Consider the following 21869-nt stretch of genomic DNA (forward strand, 5'->3'; position numbering starts at 1 on the left):
ATTCTGTATCAAAAAATTAAACTTGGCATACATTGCGATAAATACACCTTCTCCCAACAAATACAGTACAGTAATGGGCCAGATCCTCTCAGCACACCCACCGGACCCTCTCTGCCTGCCCAAGGGACCCTCTCAGCACACCCTCCGGACACTCTCAGCACACCCTCCGGACCCTCTCAGCACACCCGCTGGACCCTATCAGCACAGGTGCTGGACTCTCTCAGCACACCCGCCGGACCCTCTCAGCACACCCGCCGGACCCTCTCAGCACACCCGCCGGACCCTCTCAGCACAGCTGCTGGACTCTCTCAGCACACCTACCGGACCCTCTCAGCACACCCACCGGAACCAATCAACAGATACGCCAGACCATCTCAGCACACCCTCCCTGCCAGACCCTCTCTGCCTGCCAACCGGACACCCCCAGCACACTTGCCGTACCCTCTCAGCACACCTGCCAACCCTCTCAACACACTTGCTTGACTCTCTCAGCATTCCCGCCGGACCCTCTCAGCACACCCGCCAGACCCTCTCAGTATGCCCGCCGGACCCTCTCAGCACACCCACCAGACAGTCTCAGCATGCCCGCCGGACCCTCTCAGCACACCCGCCAGACCCTCTCAGCACACTCACCAGACCCTCTCAGCACACCCAATGGACCCTCTCAGAATGCTCGCCGGACCCTCTCAGCAACGCAATTTTTAAAAAAATTATTATTTTCTTGCTGCAAGTAGGCACGCCGAGAGGGTCCAGCGGGCGCGTCTAGTGTTCTGCTTATGAGCGCTTTCACATTGGGAGCTGCAGCCGGTACATTTAAAGATTGCAGCGGCGGCCAAGAAATGTGAAGAAGAACCAGCAAGAGGTGCCCTGTGGCGAAATGTGAGATGGCAAAGTGTCCAGTGATGAGATTTCCTTGCAGCGACTTCCGTTGCAGTGGGACGCAGCGGGATACTGGCAGAGATTTAGTCGCGGCCAAACATCCCACTCCGCCTCTCCCTGTCTCCTCCAGCCAGCATCTTAATGCTGGCGCACTGGTGAATACTGTCCTACTCCTCCCCTTATCCTGGGGGCTAATGACCAGCCCGGTCATTAGGCAACTCAAGGAATGGGCAGAAGCCACAATCTACACCAGCAATATCTCCACTCCCTCTGCACAAAGTAGATAGGGAGAGCGTGCTGCTGGGGTAGACAGCAGTAGGGGGGCGCAGGTGAAACCCCCAAGGGCTGCATGCAGCTACCAGGATGCCTGTTGCCCACCAATACTCTAGGTCACTGGTGGCCAACTCCAGTGTCAACAACAGGTCAGGTTTTAAGGATATCCCTGTACTAACATATGCAGCACAGTAGGCACAGAAAGAATTCAAGAAACAAAACTACAGTTCACTTTTAGTCAGCTTTAATATAATTGGATAATTTGAGAAAGATCAGTGATTTTTACAGAACAATCATAAAATATATGTTTAACTTGATTTTATTATACGGCAAAGGAGACCTTGTAGATGATTTAGATTGTATACTGTATGTCTTGTGATTTCAGGAACAGTTTTCCATGTCGCGATCCTCATTTCTTAACACCTGATTTGTGGGGCTCTAAAGACAGAATGGAAAGAAATTATGAGCAAGAGTTTCTGGCTTCACCAAGTATACTGATCTACTGTAATGTTTTAAATCTGTGGAATACACAGGCAATGACACACATATTAACACAGGTGCTGCTCAGGAGACACTTCATCTAAGGGTCGTGTCTGCACATCTGGTGTAGACTTTTTGCCCAGTTTTGAAGCCCAGAGAATTTAAATAACCTATTTTTCTGACAGAGGGGATTCTGCTCTCAGAAGTTTGTAAAAGCTTATCTATGTTTTTTTATCCACTCTGCCACATGTTTGTGTCCTCCTGGAAGTCTTGTTTCTACAGTATCTCGAATACCATTTGCATAAAGTGCATAAATAATAATAATTGTTTGTTCTTGTATAGCGCTGCTAGTTTTACGTAGTGCTCTACAGAGACTTTTTGCAGACACCGTCCCTGCCCTGTGGAGCTTACAATCTATGTTTTTGGTGTCTGAGGCACAGGGAGATAAAGCGACTTGCCCAAGGTCACAAGGAATTGAACCAGGCCCCCTGCTTAAAACTCAGTGCCAGTCAGTGTCCTTACTCACTGAGCCACTCCTTCTCCTAGGTAGGGTGTTCCAATGGGTACAAAAATGTGCAGATACAACTAAGATTTTGAAGTTCATGCTGCTTAGAACTGTAGTTGGTCAGTATTATTTAAAGGGGCAGTCGCATGCAGGGAGCAAAGTGAATAAATAATTCATTAAGTTTTTTTTTAAATTGATTTGGCCGTTTTCTTATTTATTTTAGGACCCGCAAACAGTAAAGACCAAACAAATACATATACTGTATGTCTAATTTTAAAAATAATACCGTTCATCTACATTTAACTTCTGAACATGACAGTGCTATTAATTCACTTTGGTCCTAATTTCGGTGGACAGACACTTTAAATGACCATCAGTGTCCTTGTCTCCATCCATGGTGTCAGCAAAATACTGTCACATGTTTACATCACTAATTGGCAATTACCAAAACATCCCTGGAAGTCTCTAACGCCTTTGCAGTGCAGAAATTGAGTAAGAGACCATGTTATGTTACATAGGGACTCCCATGTGTTATAAAGTAATACTGGTATCTGGCATGATAAATATATTTCCAATACCTTGGTGTGGGGGACATTTGGGGGTTGGCTCATAACCCTTGGTGTCTTTCTTGTACTCTGGAAGAAAAAAGATTTATGTATGAATTCATATTTCTCAAATGGAATAGTGTGTGTGTGTGTGTGTGTGTGTGTGTGTGTGTGTGTGTGTGTGTGTGTGTGTGTGTGTGTGTGTGTGTGTGTGTGTGTGTGTGTGTGTGTGTGTGTGTGTGTGTGTGTGTGTGTGTGTGTGTGTGTGTGTGTGTGTGTATATGCTATAAAATAACTAAGTGCGCAATTTGTAACAATATAACCAAAAATGTATAAATAGATGCTGCCACAGTGCTAAAACTATACACAATAGTAATAAATACATAAAGGAACAAAAGCACCTGTGTTTTTGTTTATATATACAGTATATATATATATCTGTGTATATATATATATATATATATATATATATATATATATATATATATATATATCTGTGTATGTATATATATATATATATATATATATATATATAGTGCAGAATAAATGAGTTCTTCAGTATTAGGTGATACCTTTTTTATTGGACTAACAATTTATTTCATAGGACAAGCTTTCGAGAGTTATCCTCTCTTCTTCAGGTTTACAATACTGATATACAAAGGATTCAATGGCTAAAACAGTGTAGAGAGAGAGAAAAAAAAACAGATATTTACTGTAGTAAACTGGACTAACACGGCTATTTTCTGCTTTTTATATATATATATATATATATATATATATATATATATATATATATACTGTATATATCTTTGTGTTACAGTTCTTGAAGATGGAAATCGCTCTCGTCTGGGATCTTCAGGGAGATTCCTCTGGAAGGTCTCCTCTCCCACTGCTCCCTCTCCCTCCGGTGATCAGCCGGCCAGATAACAGTCCAAAATGCAAAAAAGAGATGGGAGGTGGAGCGCAGAGAAAGAAAATACCAGGGTGAGATAGGGTCAATTTATTGTAACAACAGAAGCACAGAATTACTTACAATTAGTAAAACAGCAGCATGTAGATACTCCCACAGGAATCTGGTCTGCATCTATTTGGTTACCCCCGTCCTGACTACAACACACTGCTTCAGTCACACAGGGTCCCTGACCCGGAACCGGAAGTGTAGCAACCGAGTAATAGGCGGGCTCTCTCAGGCCGTGGCAAAGGCTATAGCAATAGCAACAGCCACTCGAGACTCACGGGGGAATTCCAGCAAAAACAGAAAATAGGGAGATTCTACTGTGCTAAAAATGCACTCCTACCCAGGAGGGTTGTTTTAAATACTTTCATGTTGCACTCCTGGGTAGGAGTGCATTTTTAGCACAGTAGAATCTCCCTATTTTCTGTTTTTGCTGAAATTCCCCCGTGAGTCTCGAGTGGCTGTTGCTATTGCTATAGCCTTTGCCACGGCCTGAGAGAGCCCGCCTATTACTCGGTTGCTACACTTCCGGTTCCGGGTCAGGGACCCTGTGTGACTGAAGCAGTGTGTTGTAGTCAGGACGGGGGTAACCAAATAGATGCAGACCAGATTCCTGTGGGAGTATCTACATGCTGCTGTTTTACTAATTGTAAGTAATTCTGTGCTTCTGTTGTTACAATAAATTGACCCTATCTCACCCTGGTATTTTCTTTCTCTGCGCTCCACCTCCCATCTCTTTTTTGCATTTTGGACATAAATCTTTGTGTTGCCTTAACATGTTTGTATGCATTTTTTGGAATTACAGGCCGATTTAGATAGTGTTAGGTGTGTTAACCTTGTAATTGTTCCTCCGTAATTGCAAAAGACAAACACTATAAAGCAGAATTTTTAAAAATGGACCTTTTATACATTTGACACCATTTTAATACCATAAACCTAGAATTAGAGGTGACAGTTGTAAGACTCATTGCATCCTATATAGTTATGAACCATGACTTTTTTATCGTATTATGGGCCTCATGCAGAGAGCAGCGAATTTTAAAAATGGCGAATTTCATAAAAAGGAGCTTTTTTGGAGAGTTTTAATCTCCATATGCAGAAAAGTGCGAATTCTGCTATGTTTAACATGGATGCGTCTGGCGAGTTTAAATTGGCGAGATGCGCGCTTCGGAAACATGTAAAAACAAATTCGCACCTTTTTTTTTCCCTTTGCAATGGCCGCGAGCGCCAGTTTTTTTTGGCGAGGCAAAACGGAGACAATCGCGGCATTTTATTGGCGCGAACAGCCGCTAGATGCCGTTCGCGCCTCTCTGCATACGGATATATTTTAAACTGGCGAGATTGCGGTTCTCGCCAGCCGCGAGGCGAGTTTTACAAATAGAAATGAAAAATTGGCGCGATTTTCGGAAATCTCCATTTTCTGCTGTTTTCTGCGCGATTATCTCCAAAAAATGGCGAATTTCGAAAATTCGCTGCTCTCTGCATAGGCCCCTAAATAGGAGATTAAGATTGAATATAATACCTTGTATGTAAACACTTTACGATTAGGCTTGCCACCTTTTTAACAGTATTTATTCATATCAAGACATGTACTGATTAACTCAAACAAACTGAGCCAAAAGTCTTGTTCTGTTATTGTTAAGACTCCCTTAAATTCCCATTGTAAATATGTGGATTTATGTGTCCCATTAGCATCATGTTTCCCGTACCTGGATGGGGAGGAGTTGGTTCGGGGCATGGTGTCACTTTCTTGGAATCTAAAAAGAAATAATATATACGTTGCTGGTTGAGAAGTAAAAAATAACATAAACTTACAGTATTAACCCATTAAATTGCCTTCTTGAACTGCTACTCATACTCTTGCAGCTTTGAGTATTGACTTTGTATTTTGATATATTTAGCATTATGTATTGATGTCCTTAGGAATGAAATTGTGTTGCTGTGTCAGCTACAAAGGCAGGCATGCAAAGTACATAGTGCTCCACTCTTTTCCTGCACAACAAACCAAGAACAGCGTACATTTGCTATTAGTCATGAAATCATTTAGAATATATGTGTTATATATATACCACAATATTAGCAGGGATTGATAGTTCTTTAGCATAACATAAGTCAAGTGAAAGTGTTTTCATCAAATCAGGTTCTGTTCTATTTAGGGGCACTATTTACTGTAATGTGAGACTGCTTCTCCATGTATAGAAAGCCGCTAAGTCCCATTTATTTGAATAGACGTTACTGCTCTGTTTACCGTATGTTACCTACTTTTTTCACCACTTTAAATCGGTGGCCTGGGAGAGCCAGTATAGCTGCTTTAAACTTTTAATGTCCATTATTTGTCTTAAATATCCCATTGAATTTTACTCTTGGTATGCGGTTTCTTTTGGTTCATCTGACATATCTCTATTTATACATTTACCAACATGTGATACTGAAAAGCTATCGTTAGAAAGGGAGCAATGGCCTCACATGTATTCAAGAAACCTACAGTACAAATGACAGCACCTTATCCAATGTAACCCCAAACGGGTAAGGAAAATGTATAGAGAATGTTTACAAATAACATGCAACAAAACTTATCAGGAAAGGAATCCCCAAATGTCCATATTACCAAATATCCCCATATTAACACAAGAAGAGAACGTGAAAGGGATCAAGCTTACGATCTGGGTGTTGCTGCGGTGATGGTGTTGGCTGTGGGCATTTCTGCTGCGGTGGTGGGGTTGGCTCTGGGCATTTCTGCTGCGGTGGTGGGGTTGGCTCTGGGCATTTCTGCTGCTGTGGTGGGGTTGGCTCTGGGCATTTCTGCTGCGGTGGTGGGGTTGGCTCTGGGCATTTCTGCGGTGGTGGTGTTGGCTGTGGGCATTTTTGCTGCGGTGGTGGGGTTGGCTCTGGGCATTTCTGCTGCGGTGGTGGGGTTGGCTCTGGGCATTTCTGTTGTGGTGGGCTTGGTTTACTTGTCTCTGGGCATGGCTTCTGATGTCCCTTGACTCCAGACATAGTTATTTCTGGTAGAGTTCAGTAGATTATATCTTTAGGAATAAAGAGAAGTTGGGTTATTCTCTAACTGTGCCTGGACGATCTCGTCTCACTGCTTTTATACACAATGTGCCACATTGCCACATAGCTATTAGGAAACTTAGTTTCTACTGATGTAGTCACTCTCATGCATTAAAGACCCAAAAGGTGTGAAATATTAGGTTGGAACCTGTATTAATGTGTCTTTCTGGGAAACAGGGTGTGTACTATGTAAACCGGTATTTCATTATTAGAATCCTCAGTTTTCGTATGTGTCTAATTGGATAACAAATGTGTGTAATTAACCTTGTAAAATATTTCTTAAAGGAGATGCAACAAAAATAAATATTACAGATATGATTACACTCAGAAAAGGGACTGAGAAATACATCACAGTTATACGAGTATATAGATATTAATGTATTTTTAGGATGTGTTAAACTATTTATTATACTATAAATGCAAAATGAACAGATAATCCTAGAGCAAAATGCTTCTGTTATATTTTGAGCACATGTGTATATTAATGACATAGCATCAATCCTGACACAAGACATCAAGTAAAGTGCATTCATTGTCAACTAGTGTTTATAGCTGACACTTGATAATGACAAACTCATATAGTCAGAAAAACCTCAAGTCGCACAAAGATAATTAGTTTAAGGGATTATTTTACTCAGTAAACAGGTGGTAACAGAGTGATCTTAACTTTACTCTGTAGACTTGATTCTTAGGCATAGATCCACAAAGCTTTGTTAAGTCACTTAATGTTACGTTAAACTAACCTAATGTCATGTTAAGCCTTACCGTGTATCTGCAATGGACAGGATTTAATGTAAAGTAACTTTTCTCGATAATGACATGCAAATGATATACAAATAAGGTATTACCCTAACATCACATATCAACATAAGTGTGTTGAGGTTACATTAGTTAGGTTATATTGTAACTAAACGTTACTTACAACCAGACACTGAAATACGGCTTTTACACCCTGGACGGGTGTAACGTAACAGTAAGGTATGATTTAACTAGCATCGCATTATTTCCCAGCGTTATTTCTCTCTTCTTTCTTTCTCAACATAAGAAATGCCAAATCAGACATAACGTCACTTTATAGGAATATAACAAAAGAATAATGGTAGAGTAGGGAAAGGGGAAGGGGAGGGAGGGAGGTGACTCTCGCTGAACAATGAACATATAATAAAATACAATGTATAAAAATGCATATAAATAAAACATGAAATGTCCGATTAATTACTGAAAAACATCCAATGAAGAAGGATAAGTGATATCAAGGTGAGGAATCACTGGAAATAAATGGCTGGAAAAAAATGCAATAGGCTGGTGAAGGTTAATGGATAATATGTAGCACAATGCTAACTGTATCCTGGCTGAGAGTATTGATAGGAAAGTGTCAGTAAGTAACCAGTCCCATGGTAGTGAAAGAAAGCACATGCAGGGAGAAATGGGTATAGGAACAATCACACAAATCTCCCAGCAGAGGCAGATGATCCTGGAAGGTGAACACATTAACCCGTCAGCTAAGCCCCTCAGATGCACAGTAAGGAGGCAGAATGAGCTGATCCAGGAAAAGCACAGCGTATTCTTTGTCTTCGTTCACCAACCAGAAGGTACAGGAGCCCAACGATGTTAGTAGGGGTTACTAGCCCATAAGCATATAACCAGACCTCACGGTTATTCTCCCCGCAGTATAGCTCTTAATTTCGCCGCCAGTAGAAATGAAACTGCACGCTTCTTTTTGCCCCAAACAGCCCCAGCCAAAGGAATCCTCTCACAGCTGATCGGTGATCACGTGATGATGCAAGCACAATGTTTCGTCAGCTGATGCGCTGACCTCACCGCTGATGATATCAGCTGACGAAACGTTGTGCTTGCATCATCACGTGATCAAAAGATTGGTGAAATTGTTCCTATACCCATTTGTCCCTGCAAGTGCTTTCTTTCACTACCATGGGACTGGTAACTTACTGACACTTTTCTATCAATACTCTCAGCCAGAATTCAGCCAGGATTCAGCTAGCATTGTGCTACATATTATCCATTAACCTCCACCAGCCTATCGCATTTTTTTGTAGCCATTTATTTCCAGTGATTCCTCACCTTGATATCACTTATCCTCCTTCATTGGATGTTTTTCATTAATTGATCGGACATTTCATGTTTTCTTTATATGCATTTTTAGACATTGTATTTTATTATACAGTATGTTCATTGCCTCCTAGGTCATATTTGTCATTTCAATGTTATAGGGACGTTGCTATCCCTGATGTTTAATAAACTTGCCCATATTGACATTTACTATCAGAGGTCTGTGCTCTTTTTTGTTTATATATATATAAACAAAAAAGAGCACAGACCTCTGATAGTAAATGTCAATATGGGCAAGTTTATTAAACATCAGGGATAGCAACGTCCCTATAACATTGAAATGACAAATATGACCTAGGAGGCAATGAACATACTGTATGTATATATATACTATATATATACAAAGGGAAGAGAGAGCGCACACCCATAGCGTAAAATAGTCAATTTAATGAGGGGAAGGGAAGGAAGGGGTTAAGAAATGCGCTTACAAAAAAGCAGTAAAGTCAAGCATTGTGTGATATAATCACCACCATCCGGTTTGTTTCTGCAGTATCCTGGGGCAGTCCCGATCTTGCAGTAGTAGGATCAGTGTCCCAACAAATGTCCAAGGCTGGTAATATTCCTTATACACTTGTAAGAGTCCTGGAAAGATGGCTCCTCGTAACTCAAGCCTCTGCAGCAGTCGCGCGGACCAATCAGTTCCGGCGCGCGGTGATGACGTCAGTGTCAATGCGTCTGACGTAATGACGCTCCCTGACGCGTTTCGTCACTCACGGGTAACTTTTTCAAAGGGAAGTATAGAGAAGGGGGAGGTCCGGTATTAAATATGCTCTCCAATTATCCAAATAGCTGGGAGCGTCCCCTTCTCAGCTGAAAATACGCTTGGTGCTGATTAGTGTTGAGTAAATGCGCACAATACATATTTAAAACCTTAGAGTGGAGGAGTATAGAATAAAGGTGTCAAGCAGCAAATAAATACATAAATGAAAACCGCACATACCTTGCTTTGTCCTGGCTTATGGACTCAAATACTCTATGTACTGTGCTTTATTGTTAGGCATATGTTAATATGGGAATTTGCCTCCTTATAGGGTTCAATATTTGGTACTATAGTTTTCTTACTGTGTTTTTATTTTATTCCATTTTGTTTGACTGTTGAAATTGAACTTGTATGTTTCACAATAGAATATGGTTCTGATGAATTATACTGAAATTTATATTTTATATGCAATTATAAAGGGAGATACCTTTTTTGATTTTAGTGGTCAGACTAACTGAGTGGACTATGTACATGCACGATATGTATTACATTTATGCATTTTGTGTATGTTTATCTTTCACGATGTTTTTTGACAATTTTATTATTTGTTTATTAATTCATATACTATATATATATATATTTTGTTATGTCATATTAGGTATACTCCCCATATATTTATTATGTGCGGTTTTCATTTATGTATTTATTTGCTGCTTGACACCTTTATTCTATACTCCTCCACTCTAAGGTTTTAAATATGTATTGTGCGCATTTACTCAACACTAATCAGCACCAAGCGTATTTTCAGCTGAGAAGGGGACGCTCCCAGCTATTTGGATAATTGGAGAGCATATTTAATACCGGACCTCCCCCTTCTCTATACTTCCCTTTGAAAAAGTTACCCGTGAGTGACGAAACGCGTCAGGGAGCGTCATTACGTCAGACGCATTGACACTGACGTCATCACCGCGCGCCGGAACTGATTGGTCCGCGCGACTGCTGCAGAGGCTTGAGTTACGAGGAGCCATCTTTCCAGGACTCTTACACGTGTATAAGGAATATTACCAGCCTTGGACATTTGTTGGGACACTGATCCTACTACTGCAAGATCGGGACTGCCCCAGGATACTGCAGAAACAAACCGGATGGTGGTGATTATATCACACAATGCTTGATTTTACTGCTTTTTTGTAAGCGCATTTCTTAACCTCTTCCTTCCCTTCCCCTCATTAAATTGACTAGTTTACGCTATGGGTGTGCGCTCTCTCTTTCCTTTGTTTCTATAGATGCCCTGTGGACGTGGTTTGTCCATTTGGAGAGCAGCAGGAGACCCTTCATACCAGAATCAACATCATCATTGGACTATCTGAGGACTGGTTATCACACTTTCTTTTCTTTTTTTTTCCCCTTTTCATTTTTATATTTTACTTATTATATTATTTGTGTATGGTTATAGGTCTAATTAATGTTTGTGCTAGAATCATCTATTATCCTCACTATTTAAGTGTGTAGATATATTTTTATTATTCATCACAGTGGGTGTATTGGATATTATATATATTTTATCATTGGCCTATTCAACCAAAGCACAGGCGCTGCTTTTTTTCCCTTTTTTATATATATATATATATATATACAGTATATTATTGTTGTTTTCCCATTTTAATCAACACTGAATGCTTTGGTATATGTTTATATGGTTTATATGTACTGAAATCTCCAGTATATATACAATTATAAATATAATCCCCTGTGGTGTTACCATCCTGGTTTATTCATCTATCATTTAGTCCCCCAATAATTGAAGCCAGCAGCCAAGAGATGCTTTCATTCAAATGATATTTTAATATATTACATTTGACAGACAAACATAGAGAACGAAATAGGTAGGTGGACAAAGAGAAAATGTCACCTTCTTAAAGAAAAACAGAAAACAAGGGGGTCTGTTGAATAATATACCAGGGGATCTGGGGGCAGACTGGTTCGATGTGTGGCCAGACTCACCCAACACCACTATAGTACACAAGGGTTCTGACAGAACCACAGTCAATGCACTTATAATGGTGCAATCTATGCAGGGATGGGTTAGTTGGAAAATGATAGATATCATAAATCCTCACACGGGCTTGTGTGAGTACAGGTACATCTGATGGTTCTTTGCTTTCCATTGGTGGAATATTATGGTCACTGCTCTTCTCACTGTATGGCTCCTTCCCGCTTGGTCTCAGTCCAAACTCACCCTGAGTTGACAGTGAAACACACATCTGGCTACACATCTAACCTGTCTGCCCTCAGATCCCCTGGTATATTATTCAACAGACATCTATTCACCCGCACTCCCCTTGTTTTCTGTTTTTGTTATATTTACTGGGAAACAGGGAAAGGTTCCCCAAAGGGTTTTCCGAGCTGCAGACAGTGGTCCTTGAAGGTGTACACGTACATTGTGGTTCACGCAAGGGCCCCCTGCATGCGATAATATATTATTATTTTTATTACTATTTTCCATTGGAGGTTATTCTGAGAGAGCGCCCAGGTATTTTCTGTCATCACCTTCATAAAGAAACTGTTTTTAAAGTGGTTGAAATATACACTATGTGTGAGTAGTTGTTAACAGGTTTGCATGCAGGGGATTAGTGGAAGTAAAGATGAAATACTACAGTTCTTGAGTTAGTACTTTTTTTCATCTTTCACCTTGTCTGAGCAAGGGGCTGGAGTTTCCTTGTAGGCATCTGTAGACAACAAAAAAGATGCATTACACAACCCGTGAGGGATTTTGCTTAAAATGCAGCTTCCTGACTCATGTAGTTAAGGGTTGCATTTTGGTGAATGTTTGCCAACACCAACCCAGTTCCAAGAAAGTTTAATCTGTGAATTCTGATATTGCTACATTGTTGTTAGTTTCTACAAGGTTTGTTTCCAAAGAACAGGGATGCCCTACCTTTTGGGGCTTCTTTGGAACACTTGGGTGGTCCTTGCTGACAGGATTCGGTAGCTGTGCTTCCTGCAATAAAGACAAGGATGAAGGGGTTGCCCATCGCCATCATTCCTCCATTGCATGTGAGCACTGCATGTTCCCTATGAAATTACTTCCATAAATGGAGACCTAAACGTATATTATGGACTAAAAGTTACAAATGCAACCTGCCTCCATTAGGGTGTAGATATAGAATACATTGAACTGAGTCAGTCATCTTTTAGAACTTAGTACTGACCCTGATAACATCTACTTCATGACTTTATGAAAATGTTTGATTCATAACCATTATTTGAGTGACCCCCAGTTATTAATAATATGGGAATTTCTTCTGATAGTTGGTAACATTTGACTTATATATCTTAGCTACAGAAATCCCAGCTACTTCTTAATCTAAAACAGCATTGACTGACTCATGAAGACAGACACAGTTTACATACTTTTATGATTCATTGCATCCAATTACTATATGTTTTATGTTTCCAAAGGCCCAATGCAAAAAAGTATCATGTCCTACCTTTGGGGGCTTCTTTGGGACATTTAGGGGGTTCTTGCTGACAGGACACTGCAGGTGTGCATCCTGGAATAAAGAAACCGGTTACCCTCGTTATTATTCCTTTCTACTTTCATATACAATGTATATCTGCTAGTGTGACCACCACCGTATGTCAGACACTCATAACATTGCTTGCGTCTTTCAATTGAGGATCTTTTTTTTATTTATTATTTACACAAATACAACCCTATCTGAGTGAAGGTGTCACCCAGCTTAGTCAGTGCATGGCGCTTGACTTGGTGAAAATGCTTGATGACTATCCTTTATTTTTCTAAACAGCTATTACGAATCTGTGAATGTTTCTTATAGTTATCATTTGATTAATCTATATTGTGTCCTTTACAGTAAAGAGAGATACATTAGACATATTCACCCACCCACCTGTCCATGAACTTGCTAGGCTGTAAAATTCTCTTAATATTCTAGGACTGCAACAACTGACTAGCGAAAATTAAATGAAAGATTCCAGTTATATAAACCATGTCTCTAGATAGGTTATGTTTCTAATGGACAAGGAGATGTCCTACCTTTTGGGGGCTCTTGCTGACAAGCCTCTGAAGGTTTGCTCCCTGAAAAAATAAAACAGGGATTACTCAGTCCTCACTCTTCCCTAAATACATGACACACAACCTGTATCCCTTCCTACATACATAAATAATGTATAAACAGGTGCGCCAACGAGTATTCTAAAACTTGCCTTGGAAAATCTGGGGCTATCACCAACAAGACCCAGGTACATGCTGGGTACATGCTGCAACATTTCAGTGACATTTCTGCAGACAGACTAATGGCCCATTGGATAAACCCAGCGGGGGTCCCTGGCAGTCCCATTCAACCTGAATGGGACTGCCAGGGACCCCTGCTGTGTTAATCCGATGGGCCATTAGTCTTTCTGCAGAAATGTCACTGAAATGTTGTAGCATGTACCCAGCATGTACCTGGGTCTTGTTGGCGATATGCCCAGGCAAGTTTTAGAATACTCATCGGCACACTATGCCAATATTACCATTGCATGTACTTGTTTTATGGATTACACATTACAAATAGAGATGGTCAAAGCCTTTGGCCAAGTTTAGAAATGAGCAAAATGTGAACCTTTCGTCACAGTTACTTATTAACTGCAGATTCCCTCACATGCTGCTTCAATGATGTACAATCAGTTACAGACTATACTGCACGTGTTCTAACTCTACATTTATATTTACATTATATTTCCCTTTCAACAGTGATGCACAGTATGGTGTTTTCATTCAGCTTGTTACCTTGCAGTTTGTAGTAAGCTATAATGGGGCTTATTCTAGCAGCTCTGAAGGTGTCATGGCCAAACCGCGCGGCCTGTCATGTTCAGAAGCAGCGGAAGAAATGTGAGAAAAAAAAACCTATTCTCTAATGTAAATCGCTTCTGCTAAACCAGATCTAAAAAAAAGTGACAAAGCGCCCGGTCTAACAGCCAATCCGCCCGGATTGTACTTACTTTAGAAGCGGAATGGCCAGAGGTGCTAACTCCATCCCCAGTCTGACTCATGGGTTTTTGGAAGTGGTTGGCATAACGGAGCTACAAGAATGTGGGCAAAAAATGCGAGTTGGAGGCTTTCTGACAAGCTGATAAGATTGTCAGAGCCGGAGTGACACCACTTCTAAGAAAGACGTTTAGACGCGGTTTGGACATGCGAGAAGTGCTTACAGAATAGCGAAGAGCACTTTAGAAGCTGTTTGTCACATTTCAGAGCTATCAGAATAGGGCCCAATGTATCTAATTTGTCACTTTTGTCCAGATATATCCTACTGTAGTGCCGATGGTTATTCTAACACAAACTAGTGGAAATCGCCAAAAAGACCCAGATACATGCTGGGTACATGCTGGGTCTAGTTTAAGGCAAGTTTAAGGCATTTCTGCATTGACTAATGGCCCATCGGATTAACAGCGGGGGATTAATCCGATGGGTCATTAGTCAATGCAGAAATGCCTTAAACTTGCCTTAAACTAACCAGGTTACACCCTGCATGTACCCAGCATGTAACCGGGCTAGTTTAAGGCAAGCTTTAGAATACTCGTTGTCTCGTCTGTACCTGCAGCCTTCGGGGGTTCTTGACACTTAGGGGGTTCTTGTTGGGAGGATTCTACAGCTTTGCCTTCTGAAGTAAAGAAAATAATAAAACGATCATCAACATTGCCAGTTACATCTGTTGCTATGTATTCAATAAGCAGTAGTGTTCTCTGCACTGGTAATTATTTTGTGATTTGGAACACTCTCGAGCCTCATTTACTTTTAAGGTGCATTCTTGCCTAATTTTTGCTGTATTTCTGTATAAGTGCACTTTCTTTGAACGATCTGGTAGCAGCCGTACCAAATAATCACCCTTCCAGTCTGAGTATTGTCACCCATATTTACTAAGTGCTGCTATTTCATAAGATTACTTCTGGCAGTGGAAGGCACCTTACCTTTTGGTGTTGGATGGAGTCTTAAGGAATGGCACAGCTTCGTAAATATGAACGGTAATCTTTTCAGTAGGTTTGTTTCCACAGTGATGATCATTTTTGACTGGATATATATAAATATATACACAAATAGAATCAGCACCCCCTAACCGTAAGTATAGCCCTGTGCTAGTATAAGATAGGCGCAGGTTAACCAAGGGGACCCCTCCAGCTCGCACTCACATGGAAATAAAGAGCCAAAAGCAGGAAAAAAACAAAGGCAATTATATCATACATAGTATGTACAATAACACAATTATCTCATGTATTGTTATTGTACATACTATGGGCTAATATAATTGCTTTTGGCTTTATCTTGCTTTTGGTTCTTCATTTCTCTGTGAGTGGGAGCTAATTATTTTGATTATTCCTGTGACTTTTTGTATATGTTTTGGGTTCTTGTGGGGACACTTTGGGGGTTCTTGATGACTGGACACAGCAGGTTTGCTTGCTAAAAGGAAAAAAAGAAAGGGAGGTGTCCTTCTTCACAAGCTTCCTTTATCCAAAGCCTTGTTGATGTTTCTTCATAGACTGGGAAATCATACCTTCTATTATCATAAATAGTAAAGGTTACTGTAACAGTCTGAAATAACATATTCATGGACTAAAAACTGCAGCATAAGAAGCTGAAACATTAGGAGTGTGTATAGGAGCATGAAGTGAATGACGTTGAAATGCACTTAGGTTCTAGTAGACATTCTGGACATTCTGGACATTCTCGATTTTTTACAGTTTGTCATATGATATTGGACCAACATGAACTTTATTTATAGATTATTCTAAACATCAATTTCCAGATCAAAAAACTCCCTTTAGAATAGCTAGTAAAGAAGATATATTTGTCGACGCAAACATTTTTACTCAACAATTTCTATGATAGAATATTTGTGGTCTTAAAATGAGAAGGATCTATGAATAAATTCCACTCTGCTCTATTAACCAGCCAACATAATATGTAAAAAGAGGACTAGACAATGCACCTGGTAATACATCTTTTGTTAATTACATTCTCTAGTGCAAATGCTATAGTTAGAAGGCTGTTATTATCTGCCATTACATGCTTATTTTCTTCAATGAGGTCCCAAGCCCCAGTGAACATTTTCCAAGCTCCAGGCCCATATTTAATATGCTGGGAATCTGCTTCCTGTGCTTGCGAAGAATCCAGGTCTCTTCATATTAATGTAGCTCAAATTCAGATTCACAGCATGTTGAATAAGTGCCATAGAATAGAATGTAATACTGTATGTCTTAAGGAAAAAGCAAATCAATTAATAACATGGGGTCACACACCAGATAATTGTTGCTATTGGAAACCACAGCTGCAGTGAACACCGTTATACTGGGGTCTTTAATTAAAATGTGATAGCCATTATCCATCGTTAATGGCCATTCACCTGTTGGTAACAATTGATAATGGATATCGCAAATTAATGATTGGTCCTTTTACATTTCTTAAAAATGTCAATATAATGATCAATAGTAATGAAAGCAATTTGCCAAAGTACAATAGATAGATCAAAGCAGCAGTTTGTCCTTGATAAGCCTTCAAAAAAGAACAAGTTGACATTAACATACTGATTACACACCGGTTTTGAGTAGACCCTCATAAGCCCAATATAGGAACCCCTCCCCCACAAAAAAAAATCAGCTTTGAATTCCACTGCTAGCACCCTAATGTTTTTTAATCCCCATAAACTTTAGTAGAGATACTTCTGGGGTGAGAAAAACCTCTACAATAACTGTGTGGATTCACAAGAGAGAAACTACTATAGAATCAACATAGCAGATTTGACAATTGTCTGTGTATAATAATAATAATAGCATGTTCTTGTATAGCGCTGCTAGTTTTACATAGCGCTTTACAGAGACATTTTGCCGGCACATCCCTGCCCCGTGGAGCTTACAATCTATGTTTTTGGTGCCTGAGGCACGGGGAGATAGAGTGACTTGCCCAAGGTCACAAGGCACCAACACCAGGATTTGAACCAGGCTCCCCTGCTTCAAACTCTCAATGCCAGTCAGTACCTTTACTCACTGAGCCACTCCCTCTCCCTGTGTATGAGCTATTGTAATATTTACTTACATAAGAAGAAACACAGGGAGGTAGGAAGTGTATAAAGAATCTCTATATCATTAGAATGTGCGGCATGTTAATTTTTAAAGGGGGAGGTAGGTGAGATATTTCCCTCCCAAACATAGAATGCTGCTTCAGTGAATGATCAAACCACCACTTTTGTTCCTGAGAAATTGACGGCGGCTTACTGTCTTTGCAAGTATCTGGAGTCTTACAAGCCTCTGCGCTGTGTTCCTGACCATCCTTAGATCCAGACATGGTTGCCTCTGGTTATACAAGATCTTCTCCTAAGGTAAAAGTTGAGAGTATTAATTCTCCAAATGGTGCTTGTTCTCTTTTGGACTGTCTTTTATATACCAGGAGCCCTGATGCACACGCTGTTTGGGTGACATTACATCAAAGGTAGAGCCTTTTACACATTGAGAACAAGTCTCATAAGAACCTTTACAAGATGCACCACTCAAATGGTTTTATTTGCTTACTCAGAGGCGGGGAGTTTTCAGTCTTCTATCACCCACACAACAATATACTGTACTGTACTTTTACTAGACAGGGATTACACAGAGATGAGTAGGAGATACATTTGTATCATTCTTACCCATTGATGTTGTTATAATGATGCTAATTACATAACATGATTGCAGTAGTTAAAGAGTGTTTCGGTAGCTGAGGTCTGGCAGCTCCACATTATAAACTAGTATAAACTACTTAACAGAGTGCCTGCAAACCATTCTGAACACTTTATAATGTGTATCTAAAATAAATCATTTCTAGGAGCGGTTTCACTTTGGCTCTGCCAGTCCGATTGGTTGGTCAAAAAAGCCTCCAACGTGCATTTTTTTTTAAAAACTGCAATTCTTGTAGCTCTGTTATGCAAACCGCTTCTAAAAACTCACATTTTTTTCATGCCACCTCAAGGGTAGCAAGATTGGTATTGCGGCTTATATCCAGAGCATGAAACATAGGTTTGGGTGAGAGACCAAACCCATAAGTCAGACGGGGGATGGAGTTCACACCACCTCAAGTCATTCAGCTACAAAAGCAAGTACAATCCGTCCGTTTGGCTGTTAAACCAGGCGGTTTCTTACTTTTTATAGAAGCAGTTTAGAAGAAGCGGTTTACAATAGAGAATAGGTTTTTTCCTCCTCACATTTCATTCCGCTCCTTCTGAAAATGTCAAACCGTGTGGTTTGGCAATGACAACTTCAGAGCTAGTATAATAGGCCCCTAAGTGTTTATTGTATAGTATTTTTCTTATTGTATTATTTTTTATTTTGGATACCCTTAACACACATTATTTTGAGAAACACAGTCCTTAAATTTGTCTTGTATCTGAAACACTTTATACTTTGCAAGAGCCCTACTGCGATGGCCTGAAGGGGTGAAATAAGGGAGATTTGCTTTGACGTCTGGCTACAGCACTGACTTTAGTGGAAAATCCCAGTTTTAAGTCCAACGACAACTCTGTCTGACTTTATTATTATTATTCAGAATTAAACCTTGCAATTCGTGTACTTAGGGCCCTGTACTGCTTTGCAGTGTAGCACAATATATAATTATGTTAACAGAGGCACCCAGAAAATCTTTAAATAATTTAACATGTATATATATTTGATTAAAAATGTGCTTATTTACTTTATTTGTAAAAATGTATTTGCAATACTGGTTGGTGTTTTTGGCCAGTACTCGTGTTTTGTGGGTTGGCCGGAGAATATTTTGAGGTGATATTCCCCAATGTGCTGCCAGTGATCTTGTTTTAGAGTCTATTTTCCTCCACCATGTTTCCTGGAACACATAAATATCAAGACACTCTTTAGAAGAATCACATTTATGGCCATTTTAAAGGGTTTACAGAGGAAATGCTTTACTATCAACATCTCTTGATAATTTCTCAAGTAAATACAGTATATTTCTGAAAGCCCCAGGAGCAATTAGGCATAGGGTGACATGGGACTGGGGATGACCCCTGATTTACCACAGTCAAAGGGGCCGAAAGGGCATTAATTATTGGGAAGCTTGTGAATTAGGCGGGAAAGGTGTAGATTGTTAACAGGTAGAGATAAAGCAGGTGTGTAGGGATTGGTTGACGGTATGTTGCTAGGCAAAGGGGAAGGATCAAATCATTGACTGAGGAGTGGTAGGCTGAGAGGAGTCAAATTTGGGCGGGAATTTGGAGATAGAAATAATGGACACAGACAGCAAGGTATTATCATTTACCTGTAAAGACAACCGGATCAAGATTCAGCTACTCTCTCTCAGCAACAATGGTCAAATAGAATGTCATGGGTGGCGTAGCTGGAACCTTTAATGCTTGCACTAAATGAAAAAGCACTGGAGTCTGGTGGCAAGGATTGCCTACGCACGTGCCCCTGATGAAGGTGCTTGCATGCACCGAAATGTTGGGTGCTGCTATGACTTCTTTAAGTCATTAAAATGACTTTCATTTGACTTTACTGACTTGCTACAATTTTTTGGTGTGCTTGACTGTTGCCTTCCTGTGACTTTTTATCTTGACCAAGATAGTCTTTAGACCCTGTTTTGTGGCATCCCAAGTTGCTGGTGTCTGAGTTCTTTTTTGTTAGTATTGCTTATATACTATACCATCGACGGAAGCCGGCCCATCGATGTAATTGCCTCAGCCAGATGGAAAGCAAACTAGAGAATCACTAGTAAGGCATGGCCAGAGGTCGCAACAGCATGTTGGCACAGAGGGAGCTCTCACACCACGGAAGAGGGCATTGGCAAGAGTGGACAAGAAAAGCCACAGCACTATCTGGAAAAGGGAGTGCTAACTCAAGGCGGGTGATATCTAGTTCCACGTAGGAGCTTCACCTTCAGGCTGGAAGGCAGGTGACCTCAGGAACTATTCCTGCATCAATGGGCTAAGCATCATCATCTTAATCCCCTGGGTGCCCATTAGGTGAAGTGTTGGTTTACCTGAGTACAATATTAGCAAAATTAACAGAGGTAGTTAAAAACAACAGCCCCCTACACCCTAAATCCTCTAGTGTGTGAGTTCCCCAGGAACAAGTCGAGGTCAGGGAATTGAGTTTATACTTACTTCAGAGTCAAGGTGCTGGGTAAATATATTGATTAACTATCATTATTACCTTAGCATAGGATTTTTATAGCATAATGGGAGAAAAGGGTATGCTAAGTCATGACGCGTGATCAGTGACCATTCAATAATTGGTTGCAGGCATTTTGCATTCATGCCGGTGTAATGGGTTAATAAAAATTAAAAAAAAGCTCATTAGATATATATATATATATATATATATATATATATATATATATATATATATATATATATATATATATATAAATAAGAATTTGGTGGGTAATTTTGGTGGTTTCTGTTTGATGAGCAATTAACCACCCCACATTTCGCAGTTTCAAGCGCTTTGATAATGCCATGCCAAGGATACATAACAGAGAGTATAAGGGTACAGGTGAGGATGCCGGTGAAATTAGTAAAGATGTTTCCTTGTACCCAGACACGCAGAAGGACACTATAATTAAAGAAGGTGTCACATCAGGTTTTTATATTCCCTCAGTATGTATCCCAAGCTGACATGGATGAACAATTTGAAATCAGTGGATGAACACCCTGAGGTAGTGAAAAAGAATTGGAAAAGTAATTATCATTGGGTGGAGTAGCGGGCCCCTGTTCAATTCAATTTTTAAAAACTAAAAATGTATTGTTTGTCACCACTGGGTGTTGGATCAAAAAAGGAACAAGGTTACTTTAGATTGATACATAATCTGCCTTAGCAGTGGGGAGATTCTTTAAACAATAGTATAGTTAGGGACATTTAAACGTTTCCTATGCGTTGTTTGATCAAACTCTTGAGTTACTTTATTACCCATTCATCTTGAATGTTTTAACATGTTAGTTTTTCCGTTTGAAGGATGTTATTATACTGATAAGGGCTTGCCAATGGGGTGTTTATTATCATGTTACTATTTTGAGGTGTTTGCGGGTTTTTTGCAGTGAGTATTAAAAATGGAGATTGGGAACAAGTTCATCATTGACTACTTTGACTACTTTATATTTGCAGGTCCCAAATAGACAGAGGGGTACCAAATGTTTTTACTAATAGTGGATTTTTAAATGATTTGGGGTGTCCCTCGCTGATTAAAAACCAGTAGGCCCTGCCGACAATCTTTGCTTCCTTGGGATAGAATTATTTCAAACAGCTGCAGTCATTGTGGGGACATTACACTTTTACGTCACAAATTATGCCAATGACCAGGGTATT

This window comes from Ascaphus truei, chromosome 8 (assembly GCF_040206685.1).
Source record: "Ascaphus truei isolate aAscTru1 chromosome 8, aAscTru1.hap1, whole genome shotgun sequence".
NCBI classification, from domain to species: Eukaryota; Metazoa; Chordata; class Amphibia; order Anura; family Ascaphidae; genus Ascaphus; species Ascaphus truei.